This window comes from Rhinopithecus roxellana, chromosome 7, assembly GCF_007565055.1.
Source record: "Rhinopithecus roxellana isolate Shanxi Qingling chromosome 7, ASM756505v1, whole genome shotgun sequence".
NCBI lineage: Eukaryota > Metazoa > Chordata > Mammalia > Primates > Cercopithecidae > Rhinopithecus > Rhinopithecus roxellana.
Window position 1 is genome coordinate 125,593,722 of NC_044555.1, and position 15,873 is coordinate 125,609,594.

The following is a 15,873-nucleotide window of genomic DNA, read 5'->3' on the forward strand; positions in this document are numbered from 1 at the left end:
ACCTGGCCCCATTTTCATTTTGATTTAATTGATTCCAGACACTGATTTTGGACCTATATTGCCTGGGTTTGAATCTCATCTCCTCTACTTACTATTGGGACACATTACTATTTGGACAAATTAGTCTCTGTGTTTGTTTCCTTATCTGTAAAGTGAGGATAATAACTGTACTTACTTACCTCATAGGGTTGCTGTGAAAATCAAATAATATATTTGAAATACACACAGTAGGTGTTCCATAGGTATTAGCTATTAGTAGTAGTAGTAGTAGTAAAACAGTATTTTAATTGTTATACTTTGGTGTTGTGGAAGAGAAGGGAAAGCTTGTAGAGTTTGCAACCACATGTGACTGACAATGCTGAAATGGCAGCAGAAGTATTCTGTGTTTCAAATTTATAAAAATGAAATCTCTTCATTGTAAGGTACTACTTCAAGGCTACAATAGAGGATATGAGTTTGATTCCATTTGGAATTTGTCTCAATTTTGTACATGAAGAAGTAAAAATATAAATGTAACACATGTGTACTAGAACAACCCTATTTACCTGTACCACACAATGGACTGTCATTGCCAGTTTCCCGTGGTATAAAAAAATCCTAAGGAAAAGACTTTGAAAAATCAAAGTCATGCTAATCTTAAACAGCAACATTGGGGATTGTAGGGGTTTGGTTCTTGTTCCCACTTGTCGCCATTCTGTGGGGAAGAAGAAATTTCCATTGTGTTTGTGAAGGGGGACAGAGAGTATCATAAAAACTTCTCTGGGCTTTCACCCCTGCTTGTTCTTTGGCACAGGAGCAAGATTGACTTACCTGATTATCACGCCTGTAATCCCAGCACTTTGGGAGGACAAGGAACGTGAACGGCTTGAGCCTAGGAGTTCCAGACCAGGCTGGACAACCTGGTGAAACCCTGTCTCTACAAAAAAACACAAAAACTAGCCAGCCATAGAGGCATGAACTGTAGTCCCAGCTACTTTGGGGGGCTGGGGCGGGAAGATTGCTTGAGACCTGAAGTTGGAGGCTGCAGTGACCCGAGACAGCACCACTGCTCCAGCCTGGGTGACAGAGGGAGACCCTGTCTCAAAAAAAAAAAAAAAAAAAAAAAATACTAATATTATAATAAAAATAAAAATAAGTACTTATTCATGGCCTATCATGTGCATTCTGGCTCTCAGGTCTAAATGCCCTCCAACTGGAATGACTCTCTTTCTTTTATAGAGTGAGTAGAGCTTAGGGCACAGGCACCATCTTCTAGAGGTAGACCTACAGGCCCATTTTGCTCTTCATTTCTAGCTTCCACTGAAGTGTGACACAAGCCATTATTCTCAAGGGCGCTGGGACAGTAAATGCTCTGCTCTGAAGGCTCAGTCATCTCCACAGGTGAGTATCAAGGAATACATTTGAAGCTAGAAGTTGTAGGAAGTCTCATTAGGCCTTAGACGCAAGCCATGTTCTTCAACATAGTTTTATCTGTAATAAAGTCGATATCATATTTTGTTCCTCCTGAGGTGTTTTGTGTTTTTTTTTCTCAGTTTGATTCAGTACTGGAAAAAGAAAACCAGTGTGGTTATTTCATGCTCTTACACCATAACAAGCAGAGCAGTAACCATAAAAGTATTATCTGACTGCTTTTAAGTCGCTTTCTCCATTAAACAAATTTGGAAACTGAGGCTTAGAAATGGCTTCTATAGTTTACCTAAGGCCAAAAGTCTAATAATAACTGTCAAATTCAGCACTAAAAGCACAGACTTCAGTATAGTTTTCACTACATGTCTGAGTGTGCTCCTTTCCCTTACAGGTCCCAAGGACAAAAATGACATTTGCTTTCTGCACTTTACTAAGCTAGGAAGAGATGAAAACAACCTCTCAAAATGCAAGAATCCTCTTACTCTGAAATTCAGTTTTACTCACCTAAAACTGATTTTTTTTTCCAGACAAAATTGCCCAATAATCAAGAAATTGAAAGAGATTCTCTAGACGAAGTTATACAACAAAGTTTAAATCACTGATATAGTTTAGGTATTTGTTCCTGCCCAAATCTCATGTTGAATTATAATCCCCAATGTTGGAGGTGGGGCCTGGTGAGAGGTGTTTGGGTCACGGGGCAAGATCCCTCATGGCTTCATGCTGTCCTTGTGATAGTGAGTTCTTTTGAGATCTGGTTGTTGTAAAGTGTGGCATCTCCCCCTCCACTCTCTCTCTTGCTCCTGCTTTCACCATGTGACATGCCTGCTTCCTCTTTGAGTTCTGCCATGAGTAAAAGCTTCCTAAGGCCTCCCCAGAAGCTGAGTAGACGCCAACACCATGCTTCCTATAAAGTCTGCTGAACCATGAGACAATTAAACCTCTTTTCTTTATAAATTACCCAGTCTCGGGTATTTCTTTACAGCAATGAAGAAAGGATGGCCTAACACAACCACAAACAAAACATAAGTATAAAATGTTTTCCTGCTTGAATGGAGTGGCCTTACTAAGGGTAGGCTAGGATGGAGGACACAAACTGTCCCTTAACAAGTAATCAGGTGTCACAAAAAGATTCTTCTGTAATTGGCTGAGTTGCCCGAGATCTGCTCTAAAAAAGCAATACCTTCATAGGTATTTCCCAGTCTCAAACTCTTTTCTGTCTTGAGAACAAAGTGCCTTCACCTGTGCGACAGCCAAAACAGATATGGGGCCTCCCATACCATCAGGTGAGCTTGTGACAAATCACATAATACTATTAGCATGAGGGAAGTTAGCATTTCCAGGTTACAAATACACTTTCACAGTAAAAACGAATCGATTACATGCCACAGTCCTAGCCAATTTGAAATGATTATATGGGTCTGGTAATAACTAGTTCTCATTCTGCCATGAATTAGCCATGTGACCTTACACAAATCCCATCTCTGGGTCTCAGTTTCTTCCTTTATAAAAATGATGGAGTTTGGCCAGGCATGGTGGCTCATGCCTATAATCCCAGAACTTTGGGAGGCTGGCGCAGGTGGATCCTTTGAGCCCAGGAGTTCGAGACCAGCCTGGGCAACGTGGAGAAACCCTGTCTCTATTAAAAATACCAAAATTATCCAGGTGTAGTGGCACACATTTGTAGTCCCAGCTACTCGGGGGACTGAGGCAAGAGAATCATCTGAGTCTTGGGAGGTGAGGTGTGATAGGGCCACTACACTCCAGCCTGGGTGACTGAGTAAGACCCTCTCTCAAAAAAAAAAAAAAAAAATGATGGAGTTAGTTGAGGTTGTCTCCAACTCTAAAATACTAGACTTAAACATCTACCACTAGCCTCTATATTATCAACATATCAGGCTACTTACACTTCATGTCTGCTGAGAGAATTCCTAATGACTTAAGTACAATAAAGTCACAAAATCATTCCAGAGCTATTTCAATGGTTAGGGCAACTTAAGAGAGATGTATTTCCATTTGTCTATCCTGCCTCTTTTGTGACACCCTGTCTGCCCTCCCCTGGACAGTCCTTGAAAATGAAAACTTCACACTGGATTTCTTCTATCAGACCTGAGAAAGCAAGTAGGCTTACTTTTTTGATCCTCCAGTTTTCAAGATAATGGCTTTATTTCTTGAAACTGTGATCAGATAAAAATGTCCAAAGGACTAAAGAAACTGAGTAGGGCCATTAGTCTACCCTTTTTCTTATTTTAATTATATCTGAGGGAACAATAGGCTCTTCTTGCCTTTGGCAATATAATAATTCAGCTGACATGCTAGAAATACCACACACCAAGATATAAAATGGTGGCATTTTCTTTCTTTAAAAACAATCAATGCTTTCATTTGTGGACTTCAAAGTACACATGAAATAAAAAGTCTCAGCCCTGTGAGTCTGAGGTAAATGAAAAGGCTGTAAGTGTCATAGAAAAGTTTCCTGGTTCGTAGCCCTCCTTTCAGGTAAGAAAGGAAACAAAAGTACTCTCAAGCAGATGAGTGTTCATCTCCTTTTTATATTTCTCTTCCAAGTGAGCCTGAACAAGTTTTCTGATAACCCATTCTGATAATAGTTCTTCTTTATGGCTGACCAAATTTCTTCTTACTGCTCTACAGGCCCACTTTCTCCTATTAATCTAGCCTTGTAGTGCTGTAATTGTTCACTGTCTTTATATTGTCAAGTATCATTTTGATTTCCAGAATTTCTAAAGGAAAGCTGAGAATGGAGTTGGGAGGTCTATGATCAAGACTGGATACTCTCCGGAGGTCCTTATCTAATTATAACACTCCTGGTGATGCTAGTGCACCTTAGACAAAGTTATTTCTCCTCTCTAGTGATTAGCACCTCATGTATAAAATGCAATGATTATGAGAATACATTAAGAGAAAGAAATAATCACCATACAAATACAAATTATTATTGATTTTGAAGGGTCTTTCTGGAGATCTTGAATTTTGTGATTAAATCATTATTGCAAATGAAAACTGACTGAAGATCCCTCTTTTATTTTATTTTATTTTATTTTATTATTATTATACTTTAAGTTCTAGGGTACATGTGCATAACGGGCAGGTTTGTTATATATGTATACTTGTGCCATGTTGGTGTGCTGCACGCATCAACTCGTCAGCACCCATCAACTCATCAGCACCCATCAACTCGTCATTTATATCAGGTATAACTCCCAATGCAATCCCTCCCTCCTCCCCCCTCCCCATGATAGGCCCTGGTGTGTGATGTTTCCCTTCCCGAGTCCAAGTGATCAAATTGTTCAGTTCCCACCTATGAGTGAGAACATGAGGTGTTTGGTTTTCTGTTCTTGCGACAGTTTGCTGAGAATGATGGTTTCTAGCTGCATCCATGTCCCTACAAAAGACAAAAACTCATCCTTTTTTATGGCTGCATAGTATTCCATGGTGTATATGTGCCACATTTTCTTAATCCAGTCTGCCACTGATGGACATTTGGGTTGATTCCAAGTCTTTGCTATTGTGAATAGTGCCGCAATAAACATACATGTGCATGTGTCTTTATAGCAGCATGATTTATGATCCTTTGGGTACATACCCAGTAATGGGATGGCTGGGTCATATGGTACATCTAGTTCTAGATCCTTCAAGAATTGCCATACTGTTTTCCATAATGGTTGAACTAGTTTACAATCCCACCAACACTGTAAAAGTGTTCCTATTTCTCCACATCCTCTCCAGCACCTGTTGTTTCCTGACTTTTTAATGATTGCCATTCTAACTGGTGTGAGATGGTATCTCATTGTGGTTTTGATTTGCATTTCTCTGATGGCCAGTGATGATGAGCATTTTTTCATGTGTCTGTTGGCTGTATGAATGTCTTCTTTTGAGAAATGTCTGTTCATATCCTTTGCCCACTTTTTGATGGGGTTGTTTGTTTCTTGTATATTTGTTTGAGTTCTTTGTAGGTTCTGGATATTAGCCCTTTGTCAGATGAGTAGATTGCAAAAATGTTCTCCCATTCTGTAGGTTGCCTGTTCACTCTGATGGTAGTTTCTTTTGCTGTGCAGAAGCTCTTTAGTTTAATGAGATCCCATTTGTCAATTTTGGCTTTTGTTGCCGTTGCTTTGGTGTTTTAGACATGAAGTCCTTGCCCATGCCTATGTCCTGAATGGTATTCCCTAGGTTTTCTTCTAGGGTTTTTATGGTATTAGATCTAACATTTAAGTCTCTAATCCATCTTGAATTAATTTTCGTATAAGGAGTAAGGAAAGGATCCAGTTTCAGCTTTCTATTTATGGCTAGCCAATTTTCCCAGCATCACTTATTAAATGGGGAATCCTTTCCCCATTTCTTGTTTTTCTCAGGTTTGTCAAAGATCAGATGGCTGTAGATGTGTGGTATTATTTCTGAGGGCTCTGTTCTGTTCCATTGGTCTATATCTCTGTTTTGGTACCAGTACCATGCTGTTTTGGTTACTGTAGCCTTGTAGTATAGTTTGAAGTCAGGTAGCGTGATGCCTCCAGCTTTGTTCTTTTGGCTTAGGATTGTCTTGGCAATGCGGGGTCTTTTTTGGTTCCATATGAACTTTAAAGCAGTTTTTTCCAATTCTGTGAAGAAAGTCATTGGTAGCTTGATGGGGATGGCACTGAATCTATAAATGACCTAGGGCAGTATGGCCATTTTCATGATATTGATTCTTCCTATCCATGAGCATGGAATGTTCTTCCATTTGTTTGTGTCCTCTTTTATGAGGAGCAGTGGTTTGTAGTTCTCCTTGAAGAGGTCCTTTACATCCCTTGTAAGTTGGATTCCTAGGTATTTTATTCTCTTTGAAGCAATTGTGAATGGAAGTTCATTCATGATTTGGCTCTCTGTTTGACTGTTACTGGTGTATAAGAATGCTTGTGATTTCTGCACATTAATTTTGTATCCTGAGACTTTGCTGAAGTTGCTTATCAGCTTAAGGAGATTTTGGGCTGAGACAATGGGGTTTTCTAAATATACAATCATGTCATCTGCAAACAGGGACAATTTGACTTCTTCTTTTCCTAACTGAATACCCTTGATTTCTTTCTCTTGCCTGATTGCCCTAGCCAGAACTTCCAACACTATGTTGAAGAGGAGTGGTGAGAGAGGGCATCCCTGTCTTGTGCCAGTTTTCAAAGGGAATGTTTCCAGTTTTTGCCCATTCAGTATGATATTGGCTGTGGGTTTATCATAAATCCCTCTTATTATTTTGAGATACGTTCCATCAATACTAAATTTATTGAGCGTTTTTAGCATGAAGGGCTGTTGAATTTTGTCAAAGGCCTTTTCTGCATCTATTGAGATACTCATGTGGTTTTTGTCTTTGGTTCTGTTTATATGCTGGATTAAGTTTATTGATTTGCATATGTTGAACCAGCCTTGCATCCCAGGGATGAAGCCCACTTCACCATGGTGGATTAGCTTTCTGATGTGCTGCTGGATCCGGTTTGCCAGTATTTTATTGAGGATTTTTGCATCGATGTTCATCAGGGATATTGGTCTAAAATTCTCTTTTTTTGTTGTGTCTCTGCCAGGCTTTGGTATCAGGATGATGTTGGCCTCATAAAACGAGTTAGGGAGGATTCCCTCTTTTTCTATTGATTGGAATAGTTTCAGAATGAATGGTACCAGCTCCTCCTTGTACCTCTGGTAGAATTCGGCTGTGAATCCATCTGGTCCGGGACTTTTTTTGGTTGGTAGACTATTAATTATTGCCTCAATTTCAGAGCCTGCTATTGGTCTATTCAGGGATTCAGCTTCTTCCTGGTTTAGTCTTGGAAGAGTGTAAGTGTCCAGGAAATTATCCATTTCTTCTAGATTTTCTAGTTGATTTGCATAGAGGGGTTTATAGTATTCTCTGATGGTAGTTTGTATTTCTGTGGGGTCGGTGGTGATATCCCCTTTATCATTTTTTATTGCGTCTATTTGATTCTTCTCTCTTTTCTTCTGTATTAGTCTTGCTAGCGGTCTATCAATTTTGTTGATCTTTTCAAAAAACCAACTCCTGGATTCATTGATTTTTTGGAGGGTTTTTTGTATCTCTATCTCCTTCAGTTCTGCTCTGATCTTAGTTATTTCTTGCCTTCTGCTAGCTTTTGAATGTGTTTGCTCTTGCCACTCTAGTTCTTTTAATTGTGATGTTAGAGTGTCAATTTTAGATCTTTCCTGCTTTCTCTTGTGGGCATTTAGTGCTATAAATTTCCCTCTACACACTGCTTTAAATGTGTCCTAGAGATTCTGGTATGTTGTATCTTTGTTCTCATTGGTTTCAAAGAACATCTTTATTTCTGCCTTCATTTCGTTATGTACCCAGTAGTCATTCAGGAGCAGGTTATTCAGTTTCCATATAGTTGAGCGGTTTTGATTGAGTTTCTTAGTCCAGAGTTCTAGTTTGACTGCACTGTGGTCTGAGAGACAGTTTGTTATAATTTCTGTTCTTTTACATTTGCTGAGAAGTGCTTTTCTTCCAACTATGTGGTCAATTTTGGAATAAGTGTGATGTGGTGCTGAGAAGAATGTATATTCTGTTGATTTGGGGTGGAGAGTTCTATAGATGTCTATTAGGTCCGCTTGGTGCAGAGATGAGTTCAATTCCTGGATATCCTTGTTAACTTTCTGTCTCGTTGATCTGTCTAATGTTGACAGTGGAGTGTTGAAGTCTCCCATTATTATTGTATGGGATTCTAAGTCTCTTTGTAAGTCTCTAAGGACTTGCTTTATGAATTTGGGTGCTCCTGTATTGGGTGCATATATATTTAGGAGAGTTAGCTCTTCCTGTTGAATTGATCCCTTTACCATTATGTAATGGCCTTCTTTGTCTCTTTTGATCTTTGATGGTTTAAAGTCTGTTTTATCAGAGACTAGGATCGCAACCCCTGCTTTTTTTTGTTCTCCATTAGCTTGGTATATCTTCCTCCATCCCTTTATTTTGAGCCTATGTATGTCTCTGCATGTGAGATGGGTCTCCTGAATACAGCAGACTGATGGGTCTTGACTCTTTATCCAGTTTGCTGGTCTGTGTCTTTTAATTGGAGCATTTAATCCATTTACATTTAAGGTTAATATTGCTATGTGTGAACTTGATCCTGCCATTATGATATTAACTGGTTAGTTTGCTCGTTAGATGATGCCGTTTCTTCCTAGCCTCGATGGTCTTTACATTTTGGCATGTTTTTGCAATGGCTGGTACCAGTTGTTCCTTTCCATGTTTAGTGCTTCCTTCAGGGTCTCTTGTAAGGCAGGCCTGGTGGTGACAAAATCTCTAAGCATTTGCTTGTCTGTAAAGGATTTTATTTCTCCTTCACTTATGAAACTTAGTTTGGCTGGATATGAAATTCTGGGTTTAAAATTCTTTTCTTTAAGAATGTTGAATATTGGCCCCCACTCTCTTCTGGCTTGTAGAGTTTCTGCCGAGAGATCTGCTGTTAGTCTGATGGGCTTCCCTTTGTGGGTAACCTGACCTTTCTCTCTGGCTGCCTTTAAGATTTTTTCCTTCATTTCAACTTTGGTGAATCTGGCAATTATGTGTCTTGGAGTTGCTCTTCTTGAGGAGTATCTTTGTGGCGTTCTCTGTATTTCCTGAATTTGAATGTTGGCCTGCCCTACTAGGTTGGGGAAGTTCTCCTGGATGATATCCTGAAGAGTGTTTTCCAACTAGGTTCCATTTTCCCCCTAACTTTCAGGCACCCCAATCAGACGTCGATTTGGTCTTTTTACATAACCCCATACTTCTTGCAGGCTTTGTTCATTTCTTTTTCTTCTTTTTTCTTTAGGTTTCTCTTCTCGCTTCATTTCATTCATTTGATCCTCAATCGCTGATACTCTTTCTTCCAGTTGATCAAGTCAGTTACTGAAGCTTGTGCATTTGTCACGTATTTCTCGTGTCATGGTTTTCATCTCTGTCATTTCATTTATGGCCTTCTCTGCATTAATTATTCTAGCTGTCAATTCTTCCACTCTTTCTTCAAGATTTTTAGTTTCTTTGCGCTGGGTACGTAATTCCTCCTTTAGCTCTGAGAAGTTTGATGGACTGAAGCCTTCTTCTCCCATCTCGTCAAAGTCATTCTCTGACCAGCTTTGATCCGTTGCTGGTGATGAGCTGCGTTCCTTTGGACGGGGAGATGTGCTCTTATTTTTTGAATTTCCAGCTTTTCTGCCCTGCTTTTTCCCCATCTTTGTGGTTTTATCTGCCTCTGGTCTTTGAGATGGTGATGTACTGATGGGGTTTTGGTGTGGGTGTCCTTCCTGTTTGTTAGTTTACCTTCTAACAGTCAGGATCCTCAGCTGTAGGTCTGTTAGAGATTGCTTGAGGTCCACTCCAGACCCTGTTTGCCTGGGTGTCAGCAGCAGAGGCTGCAGAAGATAGAATATTGCTGAACAGCAAGTGTACCTGTCTGATTCTTGCTTTGGAAGCTTCCTTTCAGGGGTGTACTCCACCATGTGAGGTGTGGAGTGTCGGTCTGCCCCTAGTGGGGGATGTCTCCAAGTTAGGCTACTCAGGGATCAGGGACCCACTTGAGCAGGCAGTCTGTCTGTTCTCGGATCTAAACCTCCGTATTGGGATATCCACTGCTCTCTTCAAAGCTGTCAGACAGAGTCGTTTGCGTCTGCAGAGGTTTCTGCTGCTTTTTTCTTGTTGTTGTTGTTGTTTAGCTGTGCCCTGTCCCCAGAGGTGGAGTCTACAGAGACAGGCAGGCCTCCTTGAGCTGCTGTGAGCTCCACCCAGTTCGAGCTTCCCAGCGGCTTTGTTTACCTACTTAAGCCTCAGCAATAGTGGGCGCCCCTCCCCAAGCCTGGCTGCTGTCTTGCCCTTAGATGGCAGACTGCTGTGCTAGCAATGAGGGAGGCTCCGTGGGCATGGGATTCTCCCGGCCAGGTGTGGGATATAATCTCCTGGTGTGCCTGTTTGCTAAGACCCTTGGTAAAGTGCAGTTTTGGGGTGGGAGTTACCCGATTTTCCAGGTGTTGTGTGTCTCAGTTCCCCTGGCTAGGGAAAGGGATTCCCTTCCCCCTTGTCCTTCCCAGTTGAGGCGATGCCTCGCCCTGCTTCATCTCTCGCTGGTCGGGCTGCAGCAGCTGACCAGCACCGATTGTCCGGCACTCCCTAGTGAGATGTACCCAGTACCTCAGTTGAAAATGCAGAAATCACCTGTCTTCTGTGTTGCTCGCGCTGGGAGCTGGAGCCTGGAGCTGCTCCTATTCGGCCATCTTGCTCCGCCCCCCGATCCCTCTTTTCATACTGTCATTCATTATTCACATGAACTTCGGCAGTACTACTTAGTACTGGGCATGACATATTTAAGCACAAATCTATCTTTCAACACAGGCTTATAGAGAAAAGACAATGGAAATAGGACTCTGCCCAAACCTGGATGCTCACTTTGGTATCGTAATTATTCCTGGGTAGTTTCCCACTCTTCCAGAGAGCTGACACCTTCTTTGAATATTATTGTACCATGATGTTGCTTAAAACAATGCATTAGATTTTAGTCATCATCCAGTTGGCCTTGTTGACTCATGGTTTTTTCTACTTTAGTGGAAGTATTTCATGAAAGAGTTGGTATTTCTGCTTCTACAAATCCAGATGGCTCTCAAACCAGGAGGCAGTTGGCAACTTTGGGAAAAGAACTTGGCATTGTGATTTTACATGGGTTTAACAATCTTCTACTCTTTTGCTATGGAGTACCATCTGAATAAATGGATTTGCTGCCATCTTAGACAATTTGTACAACTATAGCATCACCAAGGAAACATTTCCACGGGGAAAAGTTAAAATTTAAGAGGAAACACACTCTGAAGAATTCTGAGCTCATCTTTTATAAAAGCTACAAAGCAACCAGATCCACAAAGAAAGATTATGTGGTCAAATATGGCAGTAATGTCTATTTCTGATTACTGGTCTACTTCATAGTTGAGGCAGGACACTTAAACTCTACCTATCAGTTTCCCTTGGGCACTTTAGAAATCTCAGCTGTAATAAGGCAAGGATTCCATTAGGGTCAGGTTTTTTTTTTTTTTTTTTTCCCACAAGCACCCAGATTTGATTTGTGCCTGCTCTAAGGGTGTAATCTCACAAATGTCTGAGTAGCCTTTAAGGACAAGTGAAGCTGTCAGTTGGTCAAATTCAGATACAAAGGCACAGTTTCGTGCAAAGCTCTACCCTGAAAATGACAAGAAAATAATAGGGAATATAAAGGCATAGAGAAAGCAATTATTCAATCAAATATGTGATCAAGCAACAAATATTTCCTGAGCATCTATTTTGTGTAAGACACCATATCTCTGCTAAGAGAGTTGGGGCCCTTCCAACAGAGGAGTTATAACTGAGTTGAAAAGCTAAAACATTATATATATATATATACATGCACACATACATACATATCTATATCTATATATATATATACACACACACACACACAAACTCATACACAATAGTTCAACGTGGTCCACAATCAGTGTCAAGTGATTGATATGAATTTAATGACCAATATATTTCAGAGGTACAAGAGAACATTTCTAATTAAGATGATCCAGAAGGCTTCTTACAGAGGGTAGGACTTGTACTAGGTAGGCACTGACAGTTGGATAAGACTTTGACAAGTGAAAGAAGAAGGGGAGCATGCTGGAAAAGGGAAATGAATGGTATGAGCACGGTGGTGAGGTAGGTAAGCACAGTGTCTCAGAGAAAAGTAGTGGATCAGTGTGGCTGAAATAGAAGACTTGTTTTGGGGAGTAGCACAAAATAGAAACCTGAAGAGAGGAACCATGAGATCTGAGTTTGAAGGGATCCTCAAGATTATCATATCCAAGGCCTGCTCCTCTTATTCTTACCTAATTATTTTCACACAAACACAGCTTTCCCTAGTCTGCACCAATGTTTAACATACATTTTAGTAGTGGTTCTAGATTCCTAATAACTTTAGACACAGTAACTTCAGCATAGTAGTTAGAAATAGACTTTGGAGTTAGAGGCCTGGTAAACCACTTGCTAGACATTCAACTTTGGGTAAGTTTATCCTTTATTTCTTCATCTAGAAATGCGGGTAATAGTATACTCACAGTCAAGGGATGAAGAAAATGAGAAAGAAGGCTTGAAGGTGACAGTAAAGGAAGAAGAATCTGTAAAGTATATTACCAAGAAAAGCAAAAGTAGAGAAAATACAAAGAAGGGGGCACTGATAATAGCATCAAATGAAACAAAGAGTTCAAGGTGGCTGCAACCTGCCAAAAGGTCACTAACTTTGACAATCTGAAGGTCACAGGTGACCTTTAAGAAATCAGTTTTAGTACAAAAGGAAAGAGGCAGTTTGTAGAAAACGGGAAAGGTAGGAGGGATGGGAAAGGAAGGAAAAAAGGATGTGTAGTGTGGAACTGGATCTGCAAGCGAATATCCCTCCCTCATCTGCAGGGATGGAGAGGGAGAGAGATGGCTTTGACTCAGTGGAGCTACAGGGCCGAGTGATGCAATGACTGGACATGTAGCTTGGAAATGAAATGGTTGGTAGCTCCTGTGGGAACTTCCAACCCTAGCTTTCCTCTTTGCTACAGTGCAGGGAATGATGACAAAGGAAGAGGGAAGTTGCTACTCATGAAATATCTTCCCTCTTCCTCTTGTCTAGTACTGCAGAGGAAGAAAATAATATTATAAAGCTATCTGCCTATTTACAATATCACAAGATTGCTGCTGAACAATTATAAAAGACTCCTTGTATACTAAAATCTCAGTAATTTGGACTAGGTTAATTTGGAATTTGTGGTAATTTAACCTGGGTTGGAGTTACCTTTGTCCTACTAACAAAGAAAAGGTTCTCTAAGCAAATAATGTGAACAAGATTTCAAGGGAGCTAATTTAGCCTGCCAGGGGCTTATTTCACCTATTTTAAAGAACATACTGTTTTTTAAGAGCTTCAGCATATTCATTATTTGAATGCAAATTGTTCTGCTAATTATAGATTAGCATAATCTACTGTTAAAATCCTATATCTGCAAGTTATTTTGCTCTCACTGAATATGCTCATTAGAAATAAAACTGCAATTCTTTAAAGTTAATTCACAATTCAGATTAATACATACTCCCTTTACCCACCCTCATGAGTTAACTGCAGTTCAGGAGGTATTACCCTAAACTCGCACATCACTTAACATGAATACAATGGAAAAACTAGTAGGTGATCATAAAGGTCTCAGAGCCAAAAGACATGTCTTAAAGTTGATGTTCTAAATCCTGTGCGCTCTATCCGTGGCAGGTTCCACTCAGAGCTGATTTAACTTTTACTTATACTAATCTGGCACATCAGCTTGGAGAGCTGGCTGGGTTTTGTTGTTGTTGTTGTTCTTAATTCAGTAGAAGGAGAAAAAGGGCTGCTACATGAAGGGACACTGAGAGGAATAAAAAGTGACTGTAGGCTGCAGAAAGGAGACAGGACATGTGTAAAACGTGGCTGTAATAACTAAAAGACCACTGCGGCGTAGAACAATTTAGTGTAGAGGTAAAAAACCTATATTCTTCAGTAAACCCTTAAAAATTTAAAAGTATTAGAGTGCAGTACTCTAATGACTAATGCCTGGAATTATGCCCCTAAATGATCAAGCAAAGTTTAAATTATATTGAATACATGTCTTTAAAAGACAGATGAGTTTATACACAAACACGCATGTGGTTTATACTCATAATGCTGAACCCAAAAATGTGAAACAGGTTGATGATTTAAAACATGAAATTTATAATATCATATAATAATGCTAATAAAATAGCAACATTTATTAAGTGATTACTGTTTGTAGACACCATGCTAAGCACTTTACCTACATCATTTCGACTAACTGTCATAACAAATCCTAAGTCATAGGCTTTAGTATCACTTTTACTTTACAGTTGAAGAAAGTGAAACTCAGAGAGGTTAAGCAAATAACTCCAGGCCACAGAAAGAGATAAAACCAGGATTAGAACTCAGGCCAGTTCCTTGGCTATACACCATGCCTTTCCATGCTCCAGAAAATACAGCTCCTTAAGAATCACTTATTTCTTGAGGGCTACATATAACTAATGTTTTACTGTATTTTTATTTTCCAAACTCATATTTAACAAATATCTTTATTTATAAGCAGCAATCTATGATCTAAGAGTCAGAAATGATACGTTTGTAAACATGCTCCATTTCATAAGCTGAAAGTAAAAAGTAATAATAAAAAACAAAACAAAGAAAAAATGATGAACATGTCTGTTATGCCCATCCCCAAATCTCAGATGTTTCTATATACTACAGATTCTACTTCTAAATGAATAACCATGCAGAGAGATAAAATTGTAAAATATCAAATGATCAGTTAAGATCTGGCTCCCCTATTGTTTCCTCTCTCCTTTTGGAAAAAAAAAAAAAAGAAAGAAACATTAAGATGAGAATAGGCCAATGGGACATGAGGGATTGGGGTAGGAGAAATTGCAAGGGAGGCTAAAAGCTCAGTTGGGCTGTTATAGAGGGTTTAGAAGAATCTGTTTGCCAACTGTTCTAAGAGAATTATAACGGCATAAAACATATGTAGGCATAGTGGGTATTGAGGGGAACAGGGGTAGAGGTGGGCAGATGCAAATATATGCAGTTATCTGTATTAGAAGCAAAAGTGAGGATGGTCTGCCACATGTACATACAAAGACAAATGCACAGTGAAACCATTCACTCATGCAATTCCTTCTACCTAAATCGATGCTCTTTACTCATCTCTTGTCTCAAGCCTACCAATTCTTCAAGGATGAGCTAAAAATGGCACTTCTGCGATGAAGTGTTCTATAATCCCTAAGGCAGAATTAAATTCTTCCTCATTTATGCTCTCATCGGTTTTTCGCCCTTTACACATTTGCCACAGCACTGATGATATTCTATCTAATTATCAGAGTTATTCGTGTATGTGCTTTTTCCTCCTTCAATCCCATAATGAATTCCATGAGGACAGGGGACTCTTTCTCATTTCTTTAGTTCCTACAAACCCTAGCATAGTATGTGACCTGCCACATACTAGGCTCTGGGAAAATGTTGACTCTGGCACTGGCTTAAGACACTGCATTATCACCTAGCTTACCTGAAGGAGTATTTGTTCTCTTTCTTTTCTTGCTTGATTCCCCTCCATTCTCAATGAGGCCTTCTGTGACCAGAGGGCCACTGGCACTACCAAACTGCAGGGGCTCGTTGTTGTTGGCAGGGTCAAAGGGCAGCTGGTTCAATCCTAAAGAAGAAAAAGAAAGCCAAAGTCCAGATTCCATTAAGGACTGGGATCGTCTCCAGATTTTATTATATGAGCCACTAGTGGAAAACCTTTTAAATCTTAAGAGCGTAGGAGAGACAGGTGAATTCCTTAAAGACAGTTGCCTTCTGTAATTTTTACAGATCTTTTTGGTAAGTACAGAATTAAAACATAAGACTGTGGCTCTGTCATTTG

At 39.8% G+C, this 15,873-nt stretch overlaps 1 protein-coding gene across 4 annotated transcripts in view; it reads right to left on the bottom strand.

Moving 5' to 3' along the window:
* Positions 1–15,873, bottom strand: part of ENOX2 (ecto-NOX disulfide-thiol exchanger 2) — a 319,462-nt gene that overhangs the window by 172,996 nt on the left and 130,593 nt on the right. For 3 of the 4 annotated variants that reach the window (XM_030934489.1, XM_030934491.1, XM_030934493.1), the window contains exon 3: positions 15,517–15,660. The exons of the other annotated variant lie outside the window; for it this stretch is intronic. The gene's annotated coding sequence lies outside the window, so the exon portion shown is untranslated. The remainder of the gene's footprint in view (positions 1–15,516; positions 15,661–15,873) is intronic. 4 annotated transcript variants of the gene reach the window in all.